We start from the raw sequence: 12,946 nt of genomic DNA, 5'->3' as shown, positions 1-12,946 counted from the left end.
TGGTGTTGTGGATTAAACAAATGTTAATATTACAGACACAGATTTTTTGTGTTAAATGTATTACCAATATGGTACAGTACCTTAATCTCCTCTATGGAGATAGAACCTACTGTAATACAGTATATATTGTGTGACATTTTATCATTATAAAATTCATATTTAAAGTATAATAACTGTAAAATCCCTAAACACACAAGAGCACTAAACACCCTGTATAAGGTGTGGTGAATACCTAATGTCTCATACAGTACATGGTCTACTGATATTACTTTGTGGAATACAAAATAGACATAGATTGTATAATGATAATCCCTTTCCTTTTGGTGATTTGGTGTATCCTTTTTCTTACCACACCAAGATTTCAAGTCTACCAATACTGGTCATTTGATGACACTAAGCAGAAAAAGTACACTATGCATGTAAAACATCCATAAACTATCCAGGCCTTGCACATTCCAAACACTTAGTGACTTATTACAACAATTTAAGTGAGTGAGCATTTGATGAGATTCACTGCACTCCTGTATAAGATACAGGGTAAGTCGAAAACGAACAATTTTCAACCAAATATTTGTGTCTATGTGTAATGTCATTATTTGTAGTGTGAATTGAGGGTTTACTGCTTAATTGTTATCTTTTTAAAGAGTGGGTGCTGATATTTGCATCAAACAGTATTAACTGATCAGTAATTCCGTGAAACGTTTAATTATTTAAAACGAATATTTTCTGGATATAAATTCCAGATCTTCTTAATGTGCAGTCCCTTTGAAGGTTTATAAACAGATTTGTGGAGCACATCCCTGTGACCTCTGAATCAGGACATGTGTTCCAACAAATTAAATAACTACTTTAGTTTTACTGGCATTTTGGAGGCTTCTTTTCATGGTGAAAACATTTTTAAACCTCCTGGAAGTCCATGGCTTGTTATGCATAGCCTCAAGGTGGCCAAGTGTCAGTATGAAACCATCGTGATATCAGAAGTATAACGATTGCTGTTCTGGCACAAAAAAGACATTGAGATTTCTAGCCACATGTATTTTTCAATCTTACCTCCAACTGTGGAAGACAATACAAAAGCACACTAAACCATATGCACAGGCTCTAATAAGCATTTATATTAAATGTGCAAATGCTTTTCAGAGCCATAGTAAAGATGAATTAAAGAAATGGATGGAATATCATAAAACTGCAAATAGCATATATTAATTATAAAAACATTTGCAATGGAAAAATGGATATTGTCAATTTGTCTTCTGAATGGGTTGTTTGCAGTATGCGTAAAGTGCCACCGATATGTATTCACGCATATGGTGTATTTGTGGTTATTGGAGGCACTGAAGTAGAAAAATTCAATATGCAGGCATACACAACCCCATTCAATTTTCTCTTCCCTGTCTATTCAAGGTCTAAGGACAATGCAGTATTCCCCTTGTGCCCTGAAGTGATATCTTATTGTACAGGTCTATAGTGGTGTACTGCAGCTAGCCTGACAGACTCTGCACACTGTTCAAGTATTCCTTACTAGGCCTGTCTCAGGAGGGCCTTATTAGAAGTTTTTAACGACATATGAAGTAGTTAAAAATAATCAAGCTTCACGGAATAACTATTTTTTTAAGAAGAACGTTCCTCTGAGTTTCACTTTCAGAGCAAGGTCACCGTCTGCCTCATCTCGTCTTTTTCCCTTGTGTCAAGTAAGTGAGGGAACATTTGGAATCATATGCAACTGCGGAACAAAAGCAGCAGAATTAAGATTCCTCAAACAAGCCCGAGCTGCTGTCAGGACTGCCGCCAGTGAACCAGACCTCAGCAGAATTCCACTGAAGAGCAGCATTGTTTTAAATACCTGAATTGAAATGTGGTTGGAGGCCAAAAAATTAGCATCTTTCTTTCTCCAGAGGAAAGTTTTTTCTTCCTTCTTTTTAGAGGAAGTGTACTTAAGTCAACAATGTTTTTAGCATGCTGGAATCAGTGACATTATTTTAGCTAAATGATAATGATTTTAGTTGCAATTCTTTTATCAGTTTTCTGATATCATGTTTTCTGCATTGTATCCAAGAACCCTTCCTACCTAAAATCATTGTAAACACAGGGAGAAGATACAAACTCCACACAGATATCATCCCAAGTCTGGAAGTGAAATCAAGGCCTCAGAGCTCAGGGGCAGCAATGCTAACCACTGTGCTATAATAACACACAGACTACAGCATAACGTGTGGGGAAAAATACAGAGAAGAAATACATAAAAACTACCAATTCATCTTGAATAAATGAATGGTTTTATTATGGATTTTGAGACACAGAAGAAGACATGATGCTTGCATTTTTATGGGTGCTTATTAGTTTGACAAAAAAAGACAATGAAGAAATTTCAATTAATGCTGGAGAGAAATGTAATCATTTCTAAAGCAGTTCTATTTAAAATACAAGTATTCAAAAGGTTTAGATGTTTGAAAATGCATCAAATATCTCCCCAAAAGACATTTGTTGGATTTGTCGTGCATCTTATTTAGGAATTCTTTTTTTTTCATTGCTGGTATATATTTTTTCAATTCTTAAATTCTCTACATGTATTTAAAGCTGGAATCTGAAGTTGCTCAGTTGGCTGTTTATTTAAAGAGGATGCTTATGCACATTAACATGTTGATAATTTAGTGTTCTGTATTAATGAAGAAAGACTTTTTCTTGAATTAGATTGATAAACAACAGGACAGGGGGTGAAAAGCTAATCTCTCAATACTCTGCTTATTTTCTTTTGTATCATTACTACAAGAGTGGAACCAATCAGAAGAGAGAAAGAAGTGAACATTTTACAGACTTCATTGCCATAGATATTTATTTCCTCCATAGATGCATTTGTAATGAAAACAGAATCAATACCACTGTACACACATACAGCAATATACATTCATAAGAAACGGAAAAAAAAATCCCTGCATCTGAAGGATTAAACTTAAGAGCAGATGTTGTGAATTGAGGTCAATCAACATCAGAGAGGTGAGACCAGTGGAGGAAAGGAAGAAAGCCTAAATTGCTCTAACAAACGCAAAGCACCAGCATTTCAGAATTCTCCCATTTATTTCAAAACCCATCACACATCCATTGCTAACCAGATTGCTCGAGGCCACGTTTCAGCTTCTAAAAATATCTAGAGACATTTGAATAATTTATGGAATAAAGTTGTCTTTCCTCAATTAAATTGGGTTTGACCATAGATAGGGCCTCCTGAGTTGTAAGAGTAGAAGTGGAAACATGCCAGCCGTTCACAGAGTATGGTGAAACAAAGGGAATTATCAGTGGCTCAGGGGTGCAGCCTGTACAGGTAAAAGTTCAAAATTACTTCAGAATATGTCATTGAGCTATTCTCCTGCTCAGTGTCATAATTCATCTTTCTGCAGTTTGATATCTCACTTTTTATACGTCGGCAGCTATATTGAAGACATCTAAATCCCTCAAAGACATTTCAGCCCACACTGCAAATCCCTATGAAGTATCTATGCTTCACAATTCATTGAGGTACAAGATTTCTTTTTGTAGATGATACTTGCATGAAGAGATTTAGCCATTCTACATCTGCAAGGGAAGCATTTGTTTGATATATGTGTACTTTCTGTCATACTGAACAAAATAAGTCTCAAGTTCTTTCTCTTATGTTTTGACACTTCATCTTACTTTACGTAGGTGATAAAGTTTAACAACTAATAAAATTGCTCCAAAGATGTACTTAAGGCAATACTGAATACAGAGTTTTAATAAAATCTATGCACATAAAAGTGTCTGATCACAAAATGTGGACTGAAGTTATTAAAAAGAAGGCCATTTAAAATCCTAATCATCAAATGAAATACCTAATTTTTCTTCACAAAGCGTACTTGGTCCCCTGTAGATTAAAATTAATTGAAGCTTAAATGAAGCTTGTCCCTAATCCCTTGTGTATGCTCTGTCCACAGGGAACAATGTTCAGCTTTCTACCCTGGCTTTGGGAATGTGTAGATTGTTTCAATTTTGTTTAAGTCTTCTGAACAAAGATATTAATTTCCCTCTCCTTATACTGTTGTTAAGTGATAACTCCAAAGTTGGCCTCTCACTGCAGCAGCATTGTGGCCTGTGCATGGCAGTCCTGGGTATGGAGGAGAAGGAAGGCACCTCAGGGGGAACATGAACTCCACTCCCATCTCCTTTGCATCTGGACCTGACTCTTTCTCATTTTCTTTCCCCTGAACTGAAGATCATTACGTCACTATTGCTCTCTTGTAAGGAGCTAGACCTAACATCTGTAAAACCTCTGTTTCAGTGTTGTTCCTTGAACTGATTTACCACAGCTGTGAAAGTGAGCCCCTAGCTTCTATTAGTTTGCTACAATGGTGCAATTACAGAAAAATGTAATTGCAGGTGACAGTGTTATAAGAGCTTGCTCAGAAAAGTCAGGATGGTAAGCTATTGCAACCAGTCCCCTAGTTATACTGAAATGAATCACTACAGTACTGTAAGCCATAGGTGGGAGTTACTTGGAACCAACAGATACTTTTTTCCTTGAATTGCAAATCGATGTTTATTTGTACCAACAATGCACCTCTGCTGTAGCTTCTGAGTTTCAGGGATCTGCAAGGGAGGCTTGAAAGATGGCTGGAGGCCACACACGAATACTAGCTCAACATCGAGCATAACACAAGAGTCTGGTGTATTAATGGAAATATCATGTTGCAATTCCCTGGTGCTCGTGAGACCTATAGCCACTGTGAGCAAGCAAAGAGTCAGTAGATGGAGACAGTGAAAGCAGCAGGAACAGACACCTCCATCTTTGTTCTTTGGGAGAACACCAAATGCAATATTAGCCCAGTTTGACAGGACCCGGAGGCCAGTCCAGTGCTGGTTGGCCAGGATGTGGTGGGAGTTGGCAGCCAACTCCAAGACAGTGGATTATTTCACCAGGTGATAAGGGCCTAGGTGCTCCCAGATCTGAACATGTTCAGTGTGGCTGATGGGTTACTCCATGGTATGGAGCTGAGGTTCAGGGTCATGGGGGAAACTGACAATAAATCAGGGGTGAAATGTTGATGTGCGGGTCTATCAAGAGCTGTGCCAGTGCATAGACTTCAGGAAGACATGTGCCACCCACCTGCACCCACAGAGTCTCAGAGGTCACCGGTGAAATTTAACAGAACCGTAGCTACCACCCTCACTGAATGGCACCAGCTGGATTGGGATGGGTAGATGGTACTGATGGCTTATTAGACCAAGCTGCAGAAGTCTGACCCAGTTCAGGATACATTGGAAGCAGGCAGACCAGTACATGTGGATGAATTGTGGAGGCAGAGGGTCAACACCACCATTTCACCTACAATAGAAGTGTAACCACAGCCTTCATGCCTAGGGTAGGGGCTTCATACTCAGAGAGCAGTTTGGGGGCATTCTTCCCTTGCAGAAAAAAATACCTGTCACCAAAACGTATCCACTTTTGTGAGGACCCTGTAGTGAACTGCATCTCAAATATACAGTAGTACCATGTATACACCATGTAGAGTTGAATGATTGGCAACATACTGTACCAGCAGTGTCAGAAATTTAGGTCCACAAATGGCAGTGGAATTGCCTACAGGGCTAACCCTCTAGTTAGAAAAAGTTTCTTGCAATATGAAGATTTCTACTGCTATGATCTGTGACGTGGGGAACTTGAAATGTTGCTGCTGATTTGATAAAATATATACCTTATCCGACAGTATTTATATAAAATAATATTCATATTTCTTTGGTATAAAATTCAGAGTGTGCCCATGTACACCCCTGATGGTCAACGGGAAGGGATTTAGGGAGGGCTGGAGGAATATTGAATTATTTTATCTGATCGTTCTGATTTTTAAAATGTAAAATTAATAAAACTTGATTCAAAAAACACTAGGAGGTTTCTCTTTTTACTTTTCCTCCCACATTTTAAAACATTTCAATGCAAGTACATGCATATTTTTAATCATCATGTGTATATTCACTTGATGGCCTATCCAAGAAGAAAAAAATAATTTTGGGAAACAACTGAACTGTAATCATGAAAGACAGGAGAAGAAGAACAGCTCAAAAACAATTTGACCTATCTTTACTATATTTCATTGTGTTTTAAAGAAACTTGGAAACTTCATAAACTTTCCATACTTCAACAAGCTGGACTGTGGAAAGCATTTTAATTCTCTTTTTTGTTACAGCAGACGACACAAAAAATTAATTCAGCTGTCATTACTCTATCTGTTTTTGACTTTGCTCAAGCAAACAATCCCACGCACAAAAGTAATTACGTTCTTGTGTTTTTCAATTAACTGCTTGTCAATAAACCTAGCACACCGGAGCTCATTTGTAATTGTGAGAGGTGTTTTTCATGAGAAAGTACATAAACGTCATATACTTTTTTATTTTTCCTTTTTCACTCATGAAGGGTCACAGCATATCAGAGTCACTTAGCCGCACATTTCAAACACCAGCATCACATTATGTGGAAAAATCTGCTTTGTTTCAATTTCCAAAAATATGAAATACAGTACATTAAAACATGTAATGTACAAGAGATAGTTTACATTGATGCTTTTGAATCTGTAATGATAAGCATGTCCAATAGACTCAGTGAATGCCAATGCTCCTTTTAAAAGTTCCTAATAAAGGTTTTACAGAGTAGTTTTATTTCTGAATCTCCCCTTTAACTGCTGTTTTGATAAAACAAGCTGAGAGTGAGGCTTTTATCGTTTCAATTTGTGTGCTTTTGTCCTTCGGGACTGAAGTACATTCAACTGACCTTGAGTGGGCATTAAGCTGCAGTTTATATAAAATTAAGAATGTTGTTAAAATCTTTTACTATTTAAAATGTCCACTTGCAGATACTGCATGCTTCTCCAAAGTCACTCAGATTACATATCCCCAAAAGACAAAAGATAATGATAATTTCCCCATTAATTTGTTTTCTTAAATGTGCTGTCAAAATCAAAGATAAAGGCAACTTTTGGAAAGTACACAAAATGTTTATGTCCTATATGCCCTATAAATAATTCAGCAGAATAATGCATTATTCTGTGGCGTAAATTATTAAATTCCTGAAAGTGTAGATTTTCATCTACATTCTACACATGAAATAATTACTATTAGGAAATTAAAAAGTCTAACTCTAGGAGGAAAGACCAATAACAGATTGTTATAGCTCCCCCATCATGTAACCATGATATGAAAACAGCCTCTTCCCTTATCTTGAAAGTACTAGAACACTAGATTCCAACAGACAAGGAAATGTTAAACATATGCAAACAACTTTCTTTTTGTGAAATCTATAGCTACAATAGCATAAACATATTTCAGACTATTTTTGTAGGATTACAGACTTGTACTTTTCTACTGAAAAGAAGGAAATATAAACTTGTAACTTTTATCAGTAGTTTTTGAGAATGTGAGTACTAGAAAACTGACAGTATTCTTGATTTAGTAGCTAATCTATAATACTGTACACACAGATCTGAAGAGTGATCTAGTTTAGGTTTTAGAAGTTTGACACAGCTATAACTACTGTATGTGTAAAGTTCATTGGCCTTTGAAACAGGGCAGTAGGTTCAGACAAGATGGCAGGTTTTGCTTTCAGCAAGATACTGTACCATTTTCCACCTGTTGGTGAGGGTATATTTAAAGCCAGGAATCTGGGGCTTCTAGGTATATTCAAACTATGCTCACCAGAAGATCTCTGTTGGCTACTCTGCTAGACACACTCCAGTTGCACAAGAGTGATAAGGGAGTAGAGAAAGAAGCGACCAATCGATGAGCTAGTAAACATTACTGTATACTTGAGCTTTTTGAAAGAAGTGTGTTTGGGAAAGAGTTACTGAATTAAGAGTTTTGGGTTCAAGATAAACTTTGATTTTGTGAAGCTGGTAAGCCGCTTAACTGCCCCACTGTATTTCTAGATAGGGGAATCTGAAGACGTTTAGCTTAGAAGTTTGTTGTAAAAGTTTGACTAAAATCCAAATCCTTTACAATATGCTGAAGATGAGTGCATACATGTGGAATTGTCCCTAAACCACTCTTCCCAAGGTAGCATAGGGATCTTCCACATCGTATACTAGGCAAGCAATCGAAGACCATTCTAATGTGCATCTCTCTTCTTCATCAATGCTTAATTTTATGAAATGTGGCGCTGAATATTAAATGGTGCAAAATAGAAAGAGGTATTTTGAGAATAGTTTTATTAACTAAAAAAGAGAAGTCTGGGCTATTGTTGTTTCACTTTACAGTATGTGGCTTTGGGGTTATCTGAGTCTTATAGAAAACTTTTTAACTGGAAGGGTCTTGCCTGTTTCGAGGTACTGTACAGTACACAATGTACTGTAGGTTGTCAGAAACTCAGGCAGAGCAGATTGTAGTGTACAGGGAATGCAGAGAACCTCACAACAAACTAAATCTCTCTCTCCTTCTCGGCAGGAGTCCCCGGCCAGCCATCAATGCCAACAGAGCCAGTTGATGTGAGGAAGAATGAAATGGAAAAACAATTAGTCTATAAAGAAAAAAGAGCCTGAAGAAATATGTTGCCTCTAATTAAAAGGCATATCTCATTGTACCGTGAAATAGAAAGCAGTTTGAAGTTGATAAAAAAGAAAAGAGGACATATTTATAAAATACAGTATCTCCAATCACATAATTCATTGCACAAAAGAAATGCTACCTGTTTCACAAAGTTATGATTTAATATGGCATGAGTGTCTGTAGAATTATCCTGCCCTCTCCCTCATCTTGCATTCTATGCCCCTGAAAACTTTATTTCAAAGTCCAAAAGCATATAAATCTATCGTTTTAAAAATATGAGGAAATTTATAAAATAAATACAATATGCATAATGTAGCTAAGGCACGTGGTCAGTAAGAAATATGGATAAATTATCTGGATGTGTACCTGTAGCATTACACTTCCTTTATAAGCATTTTGTCTTCATATGACAACAAAAGAAACCAAATAAAAAATAGGAGTTCAGTTGGCCCATTTACCCCATTTGGTTGCTAGTAACTAATTGATCTAAAGATCTAATCCAATCAATTTTTGAAGGTAGACAAGTTATTGGCTTCAACAGGAAGACTGGCTTAATTTATCTAGACTTCCACTGTCCTTTATAAACCCCTTACACAACCCTCTATACTGTAGTTTTCAATGTACTTCCAATAGTTTCCATTTTTATTTTCTGGTTCATTTCACATATGATTTCCATATGTTGACTTCAGTGAAGAAATCAGGTTGGGTTCTAATATTTTGAGATTCAACAGCAATGTAACAGATTAAGTTAAAAAACGTATAGGGAAAAATCTTAGGTATTGTGAATCTGTAAAATCTGTAAAACCTTTATCATGAAAATGTTTTACATGAATACCATTTGAAGATAAGGAACAAATGTCCCACATTAATAATGTACTGGTAAACATTTTACCTCTCTCTCTGAATGACTTAACTTGCCTATTTTAATTACAATCTTATCCATACAGAAAGGTACAGAGGTTCATGTTTAAGCCCTCGATGAAGATACCTTTAATTTTCTTTCAAATATTTTTTTAAAATTATCATGAGATGAGATATTTTGTTTGAACATCACCCGTAAAAATGTTACAATTGTTTTGAATACACTGATCATCAAAAGAAACTTAGCACTAATAACTACATAGTTCATGAAGTTACTGCCAGGAAACTGACAATAGTTTTTACAGTAGCTGTGCTGACATTTAATTGAACAGACTTGACGTTGGTAAATTCATTATGCTGATTACCATTTGCTGCTCACAGGGGGTCTATTGTGAAAGTCATAGGCTCGTAGCTTGGAAGGAATACAAGCTGTGCACCAGCAACACATGCTTTGCACTAGATTGCAGATGCTGGGATTCTGTACCTTTCCTTTCGTACAGCCCGGACTGCTCATTGGTCTCTAATCCCTAGATGACACAACATCACACCTCATCCCACAGATGTTCAATGGGGTTCAAAGTAAAGGGGGGTGAGTAAAGCCTCTGTAGCACAGCTGTCACATTCTCTTCTGGCACAAAAGCCATTGTTACACTAGGAGCATGAGGATGTATGTAGTCTAGCACGAATCTTGACACCTCAGGATGAGGCTGCAGGAATGGCAGCAAGTGAGGTCCATTAATCACTACCAGTGGATTTCTTATCAGCTAGACACTCCTGCCCAGACCATCACACTCTCCATCGACTGATCTTTTGTGCACAAGTATCATTCTGCAAGTCTGCACCTTGCTCAATGATGTCCATCAGCGGAGTCTAGGCAAAACCGACAAAGCGGACTTTGATGAGTCCACCAGAAATGTTGCACCGATTTGAAAAATAGGCTCTTGCGATTGACAGTTTTCTGTTCATGCGGAGGGTGTGGTTGAATTTGCAATGAGAAAATTATATGAAGGTGCTACATGACAATGTCAGACCTGAAGAGGTGTCATAACTTGTGGTCTCCTAGATGGTGACCTATCATTGACAGACTGTGATTGGGTGCAACGCATTGTCAGGTTTGAAATTGCTTGTTGTAAACACATCAGATGGCAAGCAATAGTGTGCTGACTTGGTATGACCACCAACATACTGATGGCACAATGTTGTTCTCTTTAAAAAGAAGGACATATTGTTTTATCTCTGTTTTTCCTTCTTGATTTTTACCAAAATTGACACCCAATAGGTTAATATTGATGCTGATACAGCAGTCAAAGTCACTCAAGCATATCATACTGAGTGGCAAATAATCATTAATCAAAATAATGCCAAAAATATTGTATTATATCAATATCTATAATATGTACACTTTGTATACAAGCATATATACTGTGTATAAATATATATAAAAAACATAAGCACATACAGTAGATTGATAAGTTTCTTTTCATGCTCAATATATAATTTCATATTCAAATTCAAAAGAACAGGAGATCCTTAGTGATTCAACTCTCCAGGGAATTCTTGACATATGGGACTCCCTTGCTCTTGAATATCGCTTCTCTTCCATTATACGTTGCCTTTAATTTTGGACAAAATGGCATGTTCAGAATTCAGAACATATGGGGAAGGTAGTTAATGGCTTGAACATTAAACATGAAAAAAATCTGAAAGAAATACAGTCCTCAAACATTTGACATGCGAATTGATTTCCATATGTACAGTATGTAGATTTTTATGGCTGCATCTTTGTGTTTGGCTGCACATTTTACCACACAGCAACATTTCTTTTGCCTGTTTTGAGAATACTATTAGAATTAGATGGGGGACTGTTTGCTGGTGATTTGTTTACATTACCACCAGAAGTGCCTCATAAAATCCTCTGCTCTGTAATTTAACATCTTTGTGCTATGTAGTTTTTAAGAGCCTTGCTGTTAGATTCAAGAACTTTCTGTCTTTCGCTTTGCTCTTTCAGCCATGTCTAAAGAAATACACTGCCATCTTCTGATGTGAAAGAGTATATTTGAAAATAACACTTCCATCTCACAAAGAGGGATTTAATCATGTATCCAGGGTGACGAGGCTTTAAGCGATGCAGCATTTCTCTGAAGACTGTACCATGTATTCTTTAAGTATTACATCAAAACACCTTGTTCAAAGTTATCTTTCACTTTTAGGCACAAATCTATTCAGCTCTCTAGGTGAATATACAGTATAAATTATTGTTTTTTTCCTGTATTTTATTTGTTCATTCTTCTTGTACAACATCTTAACTTCAAACATTTTAACACAAAATAACATTTGTCCACATTTGCCAAATAATGATTAATTTCCTTTCTTGACATACAGTACAGTTCATTAACTAGCAAATATATTCAGATTTCCCTGACTTACTGTATACCCAAAAGTGCATTTAGCATGAAAAAGTGTGTACCTAAATAGAGAATCTAAGAAAAATAAGTACATATATTTCAAAATGTTTTGTGAACCCTCATCTGGCTTTAATAACCCCAAGGAAGCTGCAGTCTTTTAAATCTTTCTTAAGCTCTTCAAGAGGAATATTCAACAACTTCTGTTGAACCTCTCACGTCTCTCATATTGTGCTGGGTCTGTACTTACAGTCTGTTTTTCTTCAGTTTGTGCCATTAAAATTCCACTAGAGGCTGTGATGGTCAATCAAGAACACTGATTTTGATGTTGTTTTAACCATTTGCTCATTGATTTCCATCCAACCTTTTGTATTACTACTGTACCTGTATAGTCCATTTGAGACCAACTGTGACTTTCTTGCAGAAGACACCATTTTGTTTTTCTAAAAACATCCTGGCAATCATTGGAATCTGTCTGTCCCTGCGGTCTAACTAGGACATTAGGGTGAGATCCAGAAAGGAGGTATTGTATCCTGATGGTGCCATACAGTAGGTGTTTGAAAACTCCCAGTTGCTGACACTAGGTGTGAGCCTTCCAAAACACAATTCTAACCATGGAGTTGAGTAAAATCTCATATCCTCTACAACAACTATATCATCAACCTTGAGTTTCTTGTTTATGGACACCACAATCAAAAATCTTTATGATACACTTATCAGGGCTCCTAATACCAATTCTAATACCAATTTGAAATTAAGGAATAAGTAAGCTACTGTACATTATAGTACAGTGCTATCTCAAACAAAGGAAAGAAGGTCAAAATGAAGATAAATTCAGATATTTTTATTGCAATATCCTTAAGTGAGCACTGTTCATATTTTGACTGGAACAGACAGAATCTGAGTATTCAAAGAGTTGTACAGTTTGGACTGTACAGATGGAGGAGTTGGTATTTTATAATAACCTAAATTAACTCAATTGACAGGCTTTAGCAATTGCCCATGTTTCTTATTTGATATGGACTATGCTCAAGGACGTCACAGATCACATTGATGAGAAGGGTTTATGAACAGAAAAAATTTCCACATTCTTCTTTAACGTAATGGTGGTAGAAAATATCTCAGACTTAAAATATGGTATA

The 12,946-nt window shown here is 36.6% G+C and overlaps 1 long non-coding RNA gene across 1 annotated transcript in view; it reads left to right on the top strand.

Annotated features, from left to right (window-relative positions):
- LOC148676960 (uncharacterized) overlaps positions 1 to 12,099 on the top strand; it is a 141,323-nt gene extending 129,224 nt beyond the window's left edge. The window contains exon 3 of the long non-coding RNA XR_015929087.1: positions 8,440 to 12,099. This is a non-coding gene — a long non-coding RNA (uncharacterized LOC148676960). The remainder of the gene's footprint in view (positions 1 to 8,439) is intronic.
- Positions 12,100 to 12,946: the final 847 nt, after the last annotated feature.

This window comes from Lepisosteus platostomus, chromosome 2, assembly GCF_059453375.1.
Source record: "Lepisosteus platostomus isolate fLepPlt1 chromosome 2, fLepPlt1.hap1, whole genome shotgun sequence".
Taxonomy (NCBI): Eukaryota; Metazoa; Chordata; class Actinopteri; order Semionotiformes; family Lepisosteidae; genus Lepisosteus; species Lepisosteus platostomus.
This window is presented reverse-complemented; position numbering and strand designations above follow the sequence as displayed.